Here is an 18,476-nt window from a genome sequence, read left to right as displayed (position 1 = left end):
TTTTTAACACAAGCACATTCCACAGACTCACACCAAACTACTTGGCCTGTAACAAAGATTAAAATCTGGTGTGCTATTGGGGGTTTTTGGGCCTCTGCAGTTTTTCCTATAGTGCATGTTTGAGGGCTACAACAACTGGGTGTTTTATAACACACCTGTCTGTCACCACTGTTTCAAAATCACTTCAAGCTGTTAAGCAATGATAATACTTATGATTTGGAAATAGAAATGTCTTCCCACACATTGTGTGACTCGTTGGTAAAAACTTGTCCTAAGAAAACATGTTAGCTCAACCGTTTCACTTTTCAGTCAAATCTTTCCTTAGTTTTGATTTTCATGAAGAAACATGCAGCCGGATATTAAACATGATTAAATTGAAACCATTCTTGTGCCATCATTGAGAATGAAAACAAAACAGATTCCTGTCAAGCAAAACCTTGAAGTCGGTGCATGAGAAAATGTTTTGAAAGGCGACGTATTAACACCACAGCTAAGGCTAAATTAAAGAAATAAATAAATCTTGTCTTTATTTGGGAGCAATTAGCATTGCTAAAAGTAGTAAAGGTATGAATTAAAGATTAAAAAAATAACTTTTTTAGATAATTATCAGTCTTCTCTCAGTTTTCAGATAATAGCCACATCAGTCACGCTAGGTCCTTTAACAGAGAAGCATTTAGTGCATTTTTTTGGTTCATTTAGTCTGGTCTGTAAGGCTGCCACACCTAGAGCAAAACAAATATTAAGGTAAGGGGAAGATAACGAGTGTAAAAGAGATCATGTTTTGATGAACGATGGAGATTAGTCTGCCTCTGTAAGCTTTTCTTTGTGACAAAGAGAGAGGGTTTTAAAGAGTCTTTTAAGTGAAAAGATATCGGCTTTTCTAGCTGACACAATAAGAAATCACTTAATTATATAACAAAATATTAGCAGAAGTACACTGAAGTTTAAGAGTTTTTATGTTTTTTTTTAGGAATTAGCATCAGTGGAAAGGAGCACCATTCCATTTCTATTTCTCCATTTATGTTCAATGGAGAAAAATGTCCAAGAAATATTTGGAGATTTCACCTGGTGCTAAATGATATCATCACCTAATATTTACAAAGGGCTATGTGCATGTAATGAATCTGGTAATAGAGATAACGTCTGGAGATTAGCACTAAGTGAGTAAAACACACTCTAAATATCCAGAATTACAAATCAGCTTTTGCTTCAATGTTTTTATATATGTTTATTTATAGTTATTTTCATTTCACTTTTATTTTCAGTCTTTTAAATATGATGTTTGTTGGGAATCTGCACTTTATAAACAGATAGAACCAAAAGACTTTAAAGGCTGGCTTGTGCTTTTGCCCTTTTGTCCACTCAGGTACCTACAAAAAGACACTGCAATGCATCATTATTAGGACCAAGACTGTAACTTATTATTTTAATGAATTAGTTAAATAGATTTAATGCATTACATTTTTTATTACTTACAAAGGTTGATAACTCCTCACACATGATGAATATTCATGTATTCATTCAGACACCTTTCCAAGTCTAACATAGTGAATTGAACATTTTGGTTTTTCACTCTCTCTAATATCTGTCCTCACAGCAACTCAGTAAAACATGATGCGTGGTAAGATAAAACAGAGAATCTTGTCTTGATTTTTTTTTTATTATCTATGAACAAGTTTAAGATGAGACATACAAATGTAGTTATCTTTTAAACTGTCTCTTGACTCAAAGGGAAGATTAAATGGAAGATCTATTTAATCTGGAAAGTCACAAGACAGTAACAACTGATGAATCACAAATTCCGTCAATGGGATATTCACTTAAAAAGGTTATCACTTTTTTATTTGAACAGTCATGTTTGGTTACATGGGAGCATTTGATGTTAATACGACCTAATGCAATCATTTAAAACATAAGTTGGCTCACAGTTGACGTCTGTATGTTGAAACTCTTCTTTACTGGAAAAGGCTGCCTTTTCTGGTCCTAGCTGTCTGGCACCGTGGAGCTGTTTTTCTCTGTGGGACCATCCCTTTTTTTCTCGGGGGGCCTCACATTCGTCTCCAGAACACCCACAGAAAATGTGCAAAATCTGAGCAGGCTTATCTGAAACAAAGAATGAATAGTCAGAAATCTCCTTTGCACTTCCAGCCAAGAGACTGTCAAGCTTCTAGTCCTGTGTGAAAAGCTGGCTGACCTTTTGGCTGTTTTTCTCTCAACACGTCATTCATTACCGGCACAAACCATCAGAGGTTATTTCCGTGAGGCTTCTGCTGAAGAAGTGCTTTCACAAAGACTGTCAGTTGTAACTCACTCACACATTTCTTCCCTCAATTTCACCTCAGAGCTTTTGGATGGGACAGTTTGTCTCTGGGTAGTAGTGCGAGAATATGCAGCACAGCTCACACGGCTGTGTTTCCATTCACAGTACAAATGCGCAATTAGACACTTCAAAAATAAATTTGATCAATGGAAATGGAGCAATTTTGAAAAAATGAAAAGTTTTACCACTAGGATGAGATGTTTTTTTGTTTTGTTCGTATCGAAATTGGTTTATTTCACAAAACTGGACAGGAAATACTTTCTGGTATCCCACAAGTCACATGATCAACAGCCGGATGTTACAACTGGTGCAAGCGATGAAGAACAAGACAACAGGAAGTAGTTGGAGGGTCATTTCGTGGCATGTTTTTGATGACTTATCGCGTGTGTCACTGCACGATCTGCTCCAGAAACTCGATCCATTGGCTAATTTGCCCATGTGCTAACAAAAATACTTCCAAGGAGGGTGTTTGTATTTGGTTTTTCTTTTTAATGCCATTGTAGTTATAAAAGTAGTGCAGAGAATAACAAGAAATGAAGATAAAAACAGCTTAACCACATTTTGCTAGACTTCTGCTGAAAAAAACTAAATCAAGTAAACCTATGTGCCGGTGTTAAGTGATCAAATTTGTTTTACTAATGAACACTTGGTATATGTTCTTGTACAGTCCAATAACACATTTAGTTATGTCATACAAAATCTAATCATAAAAATAAAGTTCTTTTTTTGTCTGTGATAAGTCCATCAGAGGCTGCATTGACAGTAGCTAACAGTCTCGTGAATCCAATACACAATTTTCTATTGAATTATAATCTTTGAATTTAAATTATGACAATTATTTATTAGAATTATAGCATTGTCTTGGAAAATATGTCTTATAACAAGTAGCATTTGAATTAATACAAATTAAAATATTAGACTTTGTTGAAGTACGTTTAAGAATAATCCAGAAGTATTTCTTCAGCGTATGAGCAAATGAACCAAAGGTATGTATCATCCTTCTGTGACAGATTGTGCAGTAACAGCGTGAACAAATTTATTTACGTGGGACTTTTATTTAATTTCTTATTTAATGGAAACATTGAAATTAAGGAATTGTGTTTTTTCGACATTAGCAGAAGATGGACAAAGATTTGCATTGTGGGTCGACAAAGACCTTAAGAAGCTCATGATGACTCACTGGAGGAGTGGAGACACACACACACACACACCCCCACCCGCACACCCCATCATACAGATGGCGGACACTTGGGTGTAGACAATTTGCAGGTGTGTGGAACATTCCAACCAGGTGCAGTGGCCCGATGTGGAGAAAAGCTGAATCACTGATCAGAGTTCTGTTATCGGCGAACCGTCTGTGTTGGCAGTCCAGGATGTTTGTGAGAAAATGAGAAAAACAGACATGATGTCACGGAGTGTTTTTCAGATTGTCCTTCTGATTAAAGGGAAAAGCTGATTCCTGTCAGTTGTTTGTTATCCTTCATGTCTGTCAGGGCAGATAAGGCCCCCAGGTGCCAAATACCAGACAAAGTCACTTTACATGCTTTTTAACAGAGTTTATATTAACGGGGTATGTTTCACAAAGGTGCAAATGAAAGAGACGGCTCGATCTAGTTAAAGCGTTGCAGCTGTTAACGTTGTTTAGCACATGGCTGTCACAGGTTAGGTCAGGGTGTTGTCTTAGCTGAAAGTTTCTCTGTTTACTGGAATGGGATGGGATGGACAGATGAGTCAAAGGTCAAGAGTCAGGAGGTCTGCTTAGAGTCAAGCCAGGACATTGAGTATGTGGTCTTCAGGGTGGAACACTAGTCAAAAAAATTATAAACATGTGAATGCAGGGTGGGATAATCCCATCACATGACAAATGAATTTATAAATGAAGACAGAACAACAAATATGATTAAACAAACAACAGCATTAGAGGAAGTCCAGAAAAAAAGCTGCATTTTTTTTTTACAGTTTCTTCTTTTCTTATGTTTAAGTCTCTTTTCTTAATAGATGTTTGACTTTACAGACCTTTTTTTCTTCTATTATTTAAAACATGTATTACTGTAATATGCCCTAATCATAAACCAATTTTTGTTTGTTTATTATCACCGTTGGTAAAATGCAAATGAGCAAGTAGGGTTAAATAATGTCAAATCTACCCCACTATAATGAATGCCTAATAAGACACAGATTTTATTGGTTAAACTCTTGTATTGTCACTCTTTTTAAAATGTACTGTTTAAGTTATATTCAATCAAGTAAAGTTTGTCTGTATAGCACATTCCAGTTTGCATGGATGAGTTTCTCTAGAGTTCTCTAATCCTGGAAATGTTCTTCAGGTGATAGAAGGCCGACTTTGTAACTGTCTTTATGTGACCCTGAAGGTTCAGGTCAGAGTCCATCACTACTCCCAGATTTCGGGCCTGATCTCTGGTTTCCAGCTGTAATGACTGAAGCTGTGTGTTGACTCTACATCACTCCTCCTTAGGTTCAAAGATAATAACTTGAGTTTTGTTTCTGCTCATCTGGAGAGAGTTATGGTTCACCACTGATTTGCTTTAAGCATCTGTTTAGTGCTTAGATGGGTTCAGAACTGCTTGTTGACATTGTAATGTAGAGCTGTGTATCATCAGCTGTGTATAATTGTGGTAACTAATCTTACTTGTTAAAACCTGAGCTAGCAGGAGCATGTAGTTATTGTTCTGACCTGTGTGACTTGGTCTGTTGCAGTAATGGCAAATCTCACACAGAACGTTTTCCTTTGGTCTTGACCTTTGAAAGCTTTCACTTCATAAAGTTGAATTATTAATCCGCTGAGAGCTGCGAGAGAACCAATTAACATGAGCCAAGTTAATTCTGCCATCGCAACAGGTCTGAAAGGGGAATGAGATATTAAGAATACCACACAGAACGGTTTTTACAGTTGCTTCTAGAATGACTGGAAATTCAAGGTGATAAGAGAAAAAAGAGGAAAGAAAGTCAGACTGAAGTTTAAAAATGCTGAAGCTGCTTGAGTCTGAGGTTAGGGTGGAGTTTGGGAGGTGTAATATGTTGAGTGCCTCAAAGTTGGGCGACGTTGGAGAAGGTTTCACTGTAAAAATGTTACGTATAAGTTTATGCTGCTTTTACTAGTCCAGGGTTTGTGGTGAAACCAGGATTTTATGAGCGGATATGTCACGCCCCTCAGAAGGCAGGCATGTAATTTACTCCGCTGAGGTCTGGGCCTAAAGGTTTAGACTTTTCTCTCTCCCTCATCTTCAGAATGTTTGGTGTTGCTGCATTTAGTTTGTTTCTGTAGATCAGTAACATGGAGTCAGCATAAGAGAACACTGTATATTGTTTATGCAGGGAAGAATTCCAGAAACATTCTCATTGAGAACTTTAACAATTTCAGCAGCACATGTCATCTTGTTTCAATATTTGTAGTTGGACACAGACTCTCAATTGGAGAAGTAGCTCATTTAATGAGCTCAGCACATGCGCATTTCCACCAGGTGTTTGCTATTTTCTGAGGGCTAGTCTGAAGGAGCTAAGGGGGGAAGAGCTGCTCTGCGAGGCAGAAGGAAGAGCTTTGTCCTTGAAGGCTTTGCTAGGCCCACCCAGGCATTTTGCACAGTTGAATGGTTGCCACGGGAGAATCAAAGCAACACTCTGGGTATGTTTTTGATGGAATAAGCTTGTAGCATAACGTAAAAAATGTTGATTTTACATAATACTCCGCCTTTAAGTAATCAAAACTCATTAGTTGTACTGGACTTTATTTAGGGGTCTCATTGTATTGTTCTTTCAGGTCACCTTGATGGATTACTTTGTGTTGCTCCAGCTCGTAAATCCCCAATAAAAAGTGGCACATGACGATATGCAGCAAGTTCATCGGGGATGGAGGGTTTTGGAACTAATTTCAGTCATGTATAAAAGTCAAGAGTTAAAGATTTTGCAACAGCTTTTGGGACTGAGCAAATCTCTTGACAATTAGTGATGCGTAAAGTTTTCAAGAGTCAAGAGTTTTGTGGATGTTGGATGCAGAACAGAAATGAAGAAATAACTGATGGGAATGTATTGAGAGAACAGGATGTATTTTGCTATTAAAGAATGTGTGGGGGAAGACACTGACAGGGTAAAGGTTCATTTAAAGGAGGAAATCCTCTGTAATAAAACCATGACCTGTTGTTCTTGAGCAATTGTGAAATCGTATATATTATGATTTGAAATAATGCCGTAGATAAGGCTGCTGACAGGCGTGTCAGGTGTTGGTAACTACTGTCGGGTGGAGGTTAAATCATTACGGATGAGCAACATTTTTCAAAACAAGCCAAGCCCAAAATCCTATGCTCCACCTAAGGAGGTCCTCTTGCGCCTTCTTGCTAATAACAGCTACAGTTTTCTCTCACTCAGACATTCTTTGCCACGCTGGCTCCTCCTCCCTCCCCACATTCCCACTCAGTAATTGCTCCCAGAATTCCTCCCCGTGACGCACAGCACGCTGGAGGCTTCTAAACTTGGTTCTGGCTGTGTTGCCATGGTGATGAGAAAAAGTTTTGCCAAATTTTGACTTTGTAAATCGCTCTAGTCAGCCTGTTATTGTACAACTCCTGATGAGGACATGTGATGGAGTTGTGTGGAGCCCACTTGGCAAAAGCCCACTGTAGTTGACACACCACATTTCACAAGCGTGTGCAAAAAGCAACCCGCACTGCAGCGGTTTCTGTTCAGTTCTTCAGAAAATCCTCTCTGTGTCTGAGCAGCTGGACTGCAGCTGGACACAATGGACTCATTTGAGTGGACAGGCACCGTCTGAAAAAGCTCTCCAAAGAGAGCTCTCAGTCTCAGTCAAGCGATAAAAAGAATGAGAAGAAGGGGGAGAGAAAGAATGACTACTGTCTGCTGCAGAAGAATGCTGAATAATGAAGTATTGATTGATAGATGTGTGAGTGTGTTACGCCAAAGAAAAGGGTTTTAGTTTTAAAATACCTACAGTAGCTCAAATACAATAATTTTCCATTCTATGTTGTGGTTAAATAAAAAATAAAAATTCAGACTGAAAAAGTTTAGATGATTTTGCCTGCCACCACAAGAGGCTGTTCAGTTGGATGCAGTTTTATCAGTCAATCAGCATTCATGCTACTCACAAAACTACGTCAGAGGAAACTGCAAGCACCCTCCGTCAGCTGATAACTCTGACCAGTCGTTATCAGCTGACCAGTCTGATGCTGTCAAAAAGTAAACTACTGTAAGACTTGCAATGCCTTAATACTTAATATTTATAATCCTTTATTCCTGTTTATTGTGATGATTTTCTTACAGCTGATGAAAACAGTATTCAAGGTATAAAAAAACCCTTTATGACATGGTAATATGGGTTTAATGCCTAACATGTTTAATACTTGCTTAAAGATGTTATTTTCAAAAGGGTATTTTTAATGTGGCAAACAAACTTCATCAGAAGCATATTATAATTCACTGAATATGATTATTTCAGTAGCACAATTCTTTTTCCCATGTATTGTTTGGAACTCGGATTGAGACTTAACTGTGGTAGTCCTATATTGCAAAACATGTAGCATTTGCTAGCTATGGCATTCAGTCACTTAGCTAATTCCATTCAAATAAAACTCAGTAATGTGTATTTGACAGCATTTTACCCCTTTAAACAAGATTGTTCAGTGGAGGTCACTGATTACTAGATCCAAAATAAGAGTAGGAGAAACAGTTTTATTTTTGCAGCTAACATCGTTGTTAATAGCAGTGTTAGCAAGTCAGCCATCTTGGATTTGAAGGATTAGGAAAAAGAATTTCCAGATTACTTTCAACTTTTGTCTGACCTGTAGCTGTCTCCATGTTGGCTTATGATTAAAAATGTAGACAAATCAAGCTGGTTTAATTTTGTACAGACTTGTTATCCTCCCATCAGTGACAGCATATGGCTCATTGGTGGAGGAACTCTTAAGCTGGTTCCTCATAATGGCTAAAACAAGAATCAATGACCTCAGCTACACCAATCCTGAAAAGGTCACAGTTACAAATTTATCATTTACCTCAGTGGTTGCCATGTAGGCTAAATAAACAGATCATAAATAATCCCTAAACATTTTGAAAAGTGACTTTAGACTTTTCTAGAAAGCTGGTGCTAGCTTGTACGTAAGCTAGCTAAAAAAAACAACCCAGAATCAGTCAGTAGAAATTGTTTTTAAGTGTTTATGAACTTTCCTTCTCAGTGATAACGCTCTATTTTGTTAGCTTCAGTCCATCCATGTCTCTGTTTTTGGCTCAGGTCTTTCCTCACAGCAAATGAAGTCCCTATTTGTTTATCGACCCCCCCCCCCACACACTCCATTCAACCACCCCTCCTGAACAAGACACTAATTAAACTTGTTTTCTTAACTTCCTCCCTTCATGTGAAAAGTTACTTAAAGTTAGTAGTTCTTTAGCTGTTACACCTGTGGGCCCCATCAGTACCCTAGTCTCTGAGCTAGTGACCTGTAATAAATGTTGGTAATGGGATAAAAGTTTAGGATCTGCTTCTGAAAAAATAGCAGTAAAGATTAGTCTTATGCCTTGAGGAGCCTCTACATGTGAGGTGTAGGCATAAATTCTACAACTTATAATTTATTTGCAGAAAGATCTAGAAGAAAACCATTTCACTTGGAAATATTTGTTCCCTTTATCAAAGTATGATGTTTTTAACCTGGACAATGATGAAGGCTGAATAATCAATCTTGAGACAATACCACTGGTTGGATCAGCTTGTTTGTCCCGTTTCCATTGACGCCACAGCTTGTATTTATATCTGTCCCATCTAGTAATGACTTTTTGGAGGCTGCGTGTCTATTTCAAGTACAGTGGCTGACTCATTCCTCCCATGTAATTACCGCCAGGCTGACCAGCCACTGCCTCATAGATTGTACACTAAATGAAACGTGCAAGAAGGGAGGAAGGTTCAGGGAAATCCCTCTTAATAACAGGGGTATCCCCATCTACAGGAAACACGCCCTCTCCTTTCCCATAACACTGCCAGAGAAAAAAACACCCACACACTACCTATATGGACATCTGTACACCATTAAATTTTCCTCCAGCGTTCCACTGCTTCGCCATCTTTCTTTCTTACAAGTTTTTCCACACCACGCCATTGTGGGCGTAGATGACTTTATTTTCATTCTAAGCAGCGGGAAAATGATCCAGTTCTCTCCTTTGAGTTTTCTTTTGGTTTATGGCCTTGGTAACTTCTTTAATTGGCAAGGAATCATTGTAATTGACTTAGATGCCTTCTTCCAACAGGACACACACAAACAGAGAACATGTCAGATGAAAAAGAGAGAAAAACTGCCGAGAACTACGGTCAGAGCCAGTTGGAGGACTTGATAAATATTGCATATGTTCACTACTTGCAACATATCTGTATGAAAAGGCAAGCTGACAAGCTGCAACCGCCTCAGTGCCTTTCCCGTGGGCTAGTCTGGTCTTGGAGGAATTTGTCTGTCTGGCAACCATATGTTGGCATGTAGGAAAGTCATCCAGTAGGCCAAGTCCTGACCCTTGGGTATCCTCTGACCCTTGCAGTGCTCTCTGGTGGTGCTATGGAAACACTAACCATCTGTAAAAATTGGTTGTGGATTTTTTTCTGTGTTGTTTAATGAGAAATGTTTTATCACTTTATCTAAAAATAAGCAACCTAAAATAAAATGGCATAGATTTTACTTTAGCTTACCATTTTTGGTAAGAAACTTTGAACCTCAAGGCAGATGACTACCACAGCAGTAGTTGAGTGATAAGAAAATTGTCAATCAAATTGAGTTACACAAGCGGCTCTCTACTTTGTAACCTAGAAATACCAAGACACGACAGTTTAGTACTTCAGTCAGCATAACATTTATACACGAGTGACTGCTGAGCGTTCTTGCTACATGTTTCATCCAAACAGACCAAGAGCAAAGATACAAAAATCTAGTCTATTCTAGCAGTATTACAATGTAATGACCAAGTTGCCATTAGCTGGTGTAAATCATGTCACAGAAGAACCTTCACAGGATCCAAGTTAGTATTACTTTTGTAATTTCTTTGAGCAAATGAAATTTTGAATGTATATTAGGGGTGTTAGGGTCTACTCTGATTAAGGTCCTAATATTGCAAATTATTTGAATTAAATAATTTTTTTTTCTCCTGTGTTTGTAATTGTCATCCCATACTGAAATCTTTGAGGAAAAGATAAAAATGTTTCAGAAAGGTTTCACAAAGAGCCTATTTTAATGTATACTTGACAAGTTGAGATTTAAAGAAAGTAAGAAAATGTCCTGTATGAAGGGACAGAATGTTTTAGGGTAGCTCACCCTGTGTGTCCACAGCAGTATACTTTGGTAGAATAGTTTTTTAAACTGTAGGAATTGTTTCAAATGGTTTGAGTTTCCTTTGACAAGCTTCTCACAAGAGTTTGGAAGAATTTTGGCACATTCCTCCTGACAGAATTGGTATAACTGAGTTGGTATTTTTTAACCCTCCCATTGTCTTAAGAGATAGTGCACATTGGACCCAACAAGCCTTTTATCCTGTGCGCGTTCCAGCAAGCTTGGACTGACCCCACATGTACTTTTACAAGATTTTTTCTGTGTGGTTTCGGGGACTGATGGTCTGATGGGACACTCCCACCGCTTCCCCTCTATCCTCCTGACTGCTGTGCAAAGTCTTCGGGAGGGTTAAGAGTTACCTTTTCAGTTCTACCTCCAGGTTGTTTTTTTTTTTAATGGAACTGAGATCAGGTCTCTGTCACTGGAATACCAAAACATTGCCTTTTTTTCTCCTGAATCCACTCTGGAGCTAAATTGATGGCATCTTTAAAGTCGTTTGTCCATTTAAAAGATCACCTGTTTGCCCGAGATCTAACTTGATGATGTCTTCAGGTGTTTCTTCAATATTTCTTCATTTTTTATGTTACTTTTGAAAAAAAAAAGGCTTCTTCCTCATTGGTCTTATGGTGAAGGTCCATAATTCACTTCCTGTTATTTTTCCAGCTTTATTTTAATTTTTTATGTGACACCAGGAAGCAGTGTGTTTTTGGATTTGGCTTAAAATTAAATATAAGTATATTCGAATCTTACAACCCATGACATTCATGTCTTACATAGTTGTTGTAATTTCAGTATCTCGCCTGCAGATGTGGAAAAGTTATATGAAAGTTGATGGAAATGGTCTAAAAAACATTGTTTTTCTTCAAATACTTATAACTAACCTAAAAAGCCAAAGTTGAACCTGATTTATGGAGATTGAGGAAAATCTCTTGTGTCTTATTCATATATTTGTAAGTTTGATCTCACTTTCACATCCTTTTTGCTGTTTAATCCCTCTAGTGATGTGCAGCTTTAGGTGCATCGTTATGCAAACATCTCCTCACACACCACGCACTCTTTGGAACGTAGCCTCTGTGTGAGTGGTGTGTTTAGATGTTGTCCTTTGCATACATTACATCGCTGCTTGTGTTAGGTGCTCATGTGTCTTCTTATTGCTTTGTTTTTGTGCATACCTTCTAGGTGTGGACTTTGTTTCAGCTTGTCTCTCATCTTGACCTTTGACATTTAGGTGTGGCAGCTGAAGAGGACCAGAGACCGTCCTGAAGAATGCAGAAGTTATCAAGCTTGGGCCCCTTTCCTTCCCCCGTGAAACTGTTATTTCCTCATGTTTCTACCTCTCTTTTACCTTTAGGATTTCTTTTTTTGGGTTGTTCTATTGTTTCTCTGTTCCTGTACCAAACTTATGCTCTTTTTTTATACATTACCTTTCAGAAAGTACCCATACCTTTAGAACTTTTCCTTTCAATTTCAATGATTTTTTAAAGTCTTGTCCTGTATGATACAAATGTGAGACGGTTCAAGGAGTGTAAATACTGTTGCCGAACTGTGAACTGCTTTTCTTTACACTTTATTACATTTTTCCCCTTTTCTTTCATGTTGCCATAGCCACAAGATACATTCTGCCCTTGCATGCACTCTCTGCTCTTTTTTTTTTTTGGTTTACCCCTCACCCTTGTATTTTTAAAGCCAACCCTATAAGTCACACCCCTGTCACACACTGCTTGTGTTTTGTGTTGTAAGTCCTCTAATTATTTTTCAGCCTCTAGTTTGTTTTCTTAGCTCTTCTCCTCTTTCTCCTCCCTTCTTTACTTTCCCTTCTTCTTCCATCGTTTCCTGACCTTGCAGCTGCTGGGATCCTGTTCCGTTTGCCTCTCTCTCCCTCTGCTATTTGCAAATAAACATGAGACGACTGATAAGAGTGTGTCTGTACAAACACCAAGGCTCTTGACCGGTAAAACAATAACGTAAGGATTGCTGGGGAGGAAGGAAGACCAGATTAAACATTAAACTTCAGCTTTGAGTTGTGTAAGAGGGAGATTCCTGACTAAAATCTTCTGTGAAAGTGAAAGAAACCAAACTGTGATCTTCTGGTAAAGATTTAAAGAATAATTATACCACAAAACTAATAAAGTGGCTTTTTTATTAACTAAAATGTTTTGTTTTTGTTGTTGTTTTTTTTTGGCAAATAGCTCAAAAACATAACCACTGCAAAGTAAACAGCTGCATGATGATAGATTATTTCAAATGTTTTTCTACTCTTATATACACTATTTACTTACAATATAAAAATCGTTCAACCCTTGAATGTTTCACCATTTTTATCACTTTTACAAATCAATCACAATCAAATAATTGAGCTTTTTTGCCAAAAAAGTGTATAAAACAAAATCTTTGTCAAAGTGAAAACTGATTTCTACACAAATAAAAATTTAAAACATAAAATAATTGCATAAATATTCACCCCCTCTAAAGTGACTGACCTAAGCTTCGAAACACTTATTTTGTAATGTCTTTTTAATTGTCATCATTTTGTAGAAATCCATTTTCTTACATAAAAACCCCAAATTACATTACAATATTTGCTTTGTAAAAGTAAAAAGGAAAGAAAGAAAGAAAAGGGTAAAACATCCAAGAAGGTGAATACTTTTTAAAAATTAGTTTTAACTCAATTCCCAAATAAAGCATTTCAGATCATCAATGTTTTAAAGAAACCACAGCGCTTGATTAAAGGAATTAAAGAGAGTTTTTGTTTAGTTTGATAACCTTTAATTTAACCCAGTCAGATTGAGACCAGAGATCTGTAGCAGCGAGTCAAAATGGCAACAGCAGAATTATATTGAAATAACACACAGACACAGGAAATGTAAACAGCAGTGATATCGCCATATTTCTAAACTCCTTAAATGAGTCTGAGCTGCATTTTAATATCAGGTCAAACCAAAGATTCTTTAAATCAGTTCGAGGTTTATTTAAGCTTTTTTTTTGTGTGTGAAACCACAAGAAATATCTTTTTGCTCACATCAGCTGTATATTAATGAAAGCATACCAGCTTCACTAGCAGATTATTTCACTTACAACAATAAATGTTTTCACGTTATAAGTTATCTGCAAGTGAAACTAATACTTTTTTCAGTCGATATTAAGGAATAAATGATTTAAACCAGACTTCTATATGTTTCTGAAAGGTTACTTTTAAGTTAGTCTTGTAGCGTATTAAGATATTGGCACTATTACTAGACCAAAATCTAATATTTTGTGTTTTTGCAGTGTGAGAGTCTGTCTGAGCAGCAGCTGGATGTCAGTGCTTAGTCACGGATGCCTGTGCCAATACGCCATGAATCACACTGTGAGGACCTACTAGGATTTATTTAGCCAAACACGACAGCTCACTGATAGTGATAGGAATATAGGAAACGTTGCCCACTGCTGGAAGCTTCCAGTCCATTATGTTGCGGTCAGGTCGAACATCGCCAAGATCTCACCCCTTTGATAACACAAATCTGCAGAGCGAGGCCTCGCACGGGCGTGTCGTGTTACACACAAACACACACAGCCAGCTGCCTTTTCTTTAGCCACTGGGCTGCACAGGCAGACGCTGTTATGCAATAACATCAGGAGAGCATTATTTAGCTATCATTCATAGTATTGCAGCACTGCTTTCTGTTCTTAGTGACTGTTTCTAAGAGCTTGTGTTGCAGCAGAAGGGGGCAGTGTGCTGCAGGTGTTGCACAGGGAGGTTAAGTGTCAGGTGAGAAATATTATCTGCTTCACCTCAATCTTTCAAACTTTTCTTCGTTCCATAGAGGAGCTTTAAACTGTTGCCGTCTCGCGTTGTGTAATTTTCACTTCCGTTCCATTTGTTTACGTGGATCATGTGGGTTGGGTCACTTTTGCTGAATTTGTGAGTTTGTGACGGTGGGAATTGCTGTTTTCCCCCAATAAAACCCTTTCCATGTGGAACTCGTTTTTGTTTTTTACACTCAGTAATAAATATGAATAGTTCATGTAACAAAAAAGAAATCATGAATGAAAGAGCAGAAAGAACTATAAACATATACTATGTACTCTCTATTCACTCAAAAAGAAACTTTAGCTATTCAACCCAGATGACTATTAGACATATTTCAAATAAATAAAACATAAACTAAAAAAATACACAACAAAATATCAGTTTATTCAATATCATATTGAGTGAGATGGATTTTTAGATTTCTTTTAAATACAGAAAGTGATTTAGACCGTTTTATCTCACTGCATCCTTCCATCATTGTCGTTTGAATCTTCATTTTTTTGAAAATCTCAGTTCCTTTTAAGTTGTATTTGCTTTCTGTCTTTACAAATCTGTTTTCAATATTGTTTGGCTAAAAATGATGCACTTTGCAAATACATTTTATTTGCAAAGTGAAGTTTCCCTTCTGAGGTTTCGATAAGGGTTTATATTGGCTTTGTGTGATCTCAGTATCCACGTATGACTAACAACTCTGCTGTAAAAGAAAAATCAAATCTACCGTATATAATGTTTTACAATGTCTACCCCACACTATGTTAAAGGAGCAGTATTATGTTATTTTCCAGGCAGAGTATGGCATTATCAAGTAACTATGTTGCCTTCAGTTGTCATAAAAATGCTGTATACATCTCAAATATGATTTAAAAAATACCTTGTAATTTGATGCCTTGACATTGGTTCTCTGTTTCTTTAAGAAACTCCTGCTCTTTCTGAGACTCCGCCTCCAGGAAATCATCACAACATGGCTCCTCTATTAATCCTTTTACATTTTTTACCAGTTTTTCACTGAAAGAAGCTCCTATAATGGGCTCAGCAGATGCATAGCTCCACCAGGTGTTTGCTAATTGCTTCTGGCTAGTCTGAAGGAGCTGAGTAGGGGAGGCTGCTGTGTGAAGCGGAAGCTCGGTAAATTTTAAACTACAGCAATGAGGAGGAACTGCATCTCAAAGGCGGGGCTTGGTCCACCCAGGTGTTTTCCCCAGTTGAATGGTTGCCACGGGAGATTAAAGGATTTATCAAACATGCTTGAAAGAACCAAGGCAACACTCCATGTATATATGGCTCAAAAAAGTCAACTTCACATTACCCAGGCCCTTTAAACCCCTGCATTCAGACTCTGTTGGAGCATTTGGAGCTGACCCAGGTGTCATAACAGGGATTCCGTGAACAGCTACGACCTCTGTGGGAATGTTAAAGCATAGACTTGGGCGTGGGAGGGTGTGTGTTCTTGGAATCGTTATTCTTATCAGCTTCAGGAGAGTCACCAACATTAAAGGTGGTGATTAAAGGTTGTTCCAAAAACAATACCGTACAGAAAAAATAAGCTTTGCATTACCAGCTGTTATCTCTATGCAGCATACCGGCTGGGTAGGAAATAACAGGACCCCCTCCCTGCTTCTATGACTTTTTCCTACCTTCCCTTCTTTTTCATCTTTTTGTTCCCCTTTTTTTTTTTTTTGCTTTTCCCATTGTTCGGACAATTTAACAACTCCCTTGTACACGCAAATCTGCTGCACTTATCCAGACAAAGCCTTTGTTGTTTAACCTGTTTTCTCAAATATGTTCTTAATAACATGTGTTTTACAGCATTATAAGCAGCAGAAGCCAGGAAAGTTCTGGTAAACCCAGGTGGAAATCAGGAGAACAATGGGGAGAGGGAAAAGGCAAAAAGGAGACGCCTAAAATTCAAGAGTAAGGTTGTTCAAAGCACAGTCTGTGGACACAGTCTATTGGTTATATTGGCGTCCTAGACCCTTAGAAATGACTTCATAACATTTCGAACACTGATAGTTGCCATTCGCTATGGTTCTCATCTGATCTTGAATAACTTCTGACCAGGGCGAGATGGGTTGCGATCTTTCAACCAACTTCATGTTGTCAGATAGGTTCTATTTGAGTAATTTCTTGATTCTGCAGATCTGACAAAAAATTGGGCCTGGCCGTGGCTAGTGAAATCAAATAATGATTTGACAAGGGGTTTCACAGAATGGTTTGGAGAGATTTATTTTCCTCTATAAAAAACAAGAAAACCATTTAAAAATAGTTTATGGGTTTACTCAGGTTATGATAGGTTACTGATACATACCTTTCTTTGACAAGGTGTTTCTTAAATCTTTGGTGGGGAGAATACCTTTTCACAGCACTTTGCCCCAACAGTATTATATCTTTATCATTTCCCCAACCCTCTGTATGTAGAATTTATCCTTCATCCTTCCATCCATTATCTTCCGTTTATTTGGGGTCAGGTTGTTGGGGCAGCAGCCTAAGCAGGGAGCCCCAGACTTCCCTTTCTCCAGCCACTTGGGCCAGCTCTTCCAGGAGAATCCCAAGGCACTCCTAGGCCAATGTGTCCAGGAAATGCTTGAACCACCTCAACTGTCTCCTCTCAATGTGGAGAAGCAGTGGCTCTACTCCCTCTTGGAGGGACTCTATATCTATATCTACCGATCTCTAGACTTGATAGGGTGAGATGGGAAGGGGGTGCCCAGACACGTTGCGGAGGAAACTCATTTAAGCCGTTTGGATCTTTCAGTCACTCTCCAGAGATGAAGGTAGGAATGTAGATGTCCTGTTAAACTAAGAGTTTTGCCTTTTGGCTCAGCTCTATCTTCACCACTACAGTTCGGTACAGTGCCTGCTTCACAGCATGTCGTCCTAATCCACCTATTGTGCTCCTGCTCCATTTTTCCCCCTCATTTGTGAACAAGACCCTGAAATACTTAAGCTCCTCTATTGGGGCAGGACTTCTTCTCCTACCCTTTTCCGATTCAAGACCATGGACTCTGATTTGGAGGCGCTGAATTTATCTTTCCTCTTTTGCTAATAAAAACATCACCTTCCCTTTGAAATGTTGTTATAAAATATGAATCTTTTAACTGTACGCTCTTAAAGACGATCATAAGAAGTACAAGACAAAATAATTCTGTCAAAACGATTACCTAATGGAGTTCAAGAGGTGACATTAACACTGTTTAAATTCTTTAACATGGGTGGGTCCCTCATCAGAACAAATCCACACTGGGTTTTCAAATTACAGTTAAAAGGAAAACTGTGAATGAGATTTTAAGTGTGAGGGGTGTGAGCACACATAGGCCAGGTGTAGACTTGTCTGAATAATTAACTCTCAGGAGAGGGACCACAAAAGGTGTTGATGCCTCAGCACCAGTCATATGATAGTGTACACAGAACCTCACAAACACAAGCGTCGCCACCTGTGCACTTTTCAGTCATTCATTGCTTCAGTGCATACGCTATTAGCCCTATGGAGATAAACAAACCATTCATCAAGATAGCTTGACACAATTTTAATGGAGGTCATGCACTTCAACAACTTTTTGGATGTTTTGAAGGCACAATTGTTGTTACATCACTCTGTTACACAGCAAAACCCAGCTTCTTTTGCCATCAACTGAGCTGTCTTGCCTGCTGTGCCCCCTCAAACTAATTGCAAGTTTTTCTAAATAACCCAAAAGAAAAACCGTCCTTCTGCACTCATGCTGCAGGAAAACAAGAAACTAATAAACACATGAAAACCCTTCAGGGTAAACTCATATGCTAGCTCATGTGGTTTTGTATTGAGTATCTTGCACTGACCTATTTCTGAAACTCAAATCTCTCTTTAAATATGGATTATGTTCTCATTATGAAACCCAACCATGAACACTTAAGGTTTTACACCACAATAAATAGGACATGTAATTAAATTTTCAGCAAAAAAATTGGGAAAATATGTGTCTGAGAATTTCTTTTATTGATACTAGTTTATTTTCCCTCGAGTGGCGGCAAATTTGTGGCTTGAACATCATTTGAACATTTG

General features: G+C 38.1%; 2 long non-coding RNA genes across 2 annotated transcripts in view; both read right to left on the bottom strand.

The window, feature by feature from the left end:
- Positions 1-18,476, bottom strand: part of LOC116720590 (uncharacterized) — a 957,300-nt gene that overhangs the window by 358,776 nt on the left and 580,048 nt on the right. The window lies entirely within an intron of this gene.
- On the bottom strand, positions 932-2,501 carry LOC116720608 (uncharacterized). The gene is made up of 2 exons (XR_004339428.1): positions 2,195-2,501; positions 932-2,103 (listed from the first exon to the last, which is right to left on the bottom strand). It is a non-coding gene; the product is annotated as an uncharacterized LOC116720608 (long non-coding RNA).

This window comes from Xiphophorus hellerii, chromosome 1 (genome assembly GCF_003331165.1).
Source record: "Xiphophorus hellerii strain 12219 chromosome 1, Xiphophorus_hellerii-4.1, whole genome shotgun sequence".
NCBI lineage: Eukaryota > Metazoa > Chordata > Actinopteri > Cyprinodontiformes > Poeciliidae > Xiphophorus > Xiphophorus hellerii.
The sequence above is the reverse complement of the archived record's forward strand: the minus strand, read 5'-3'. Positions and strand labels throughout refer to the sequence as shown.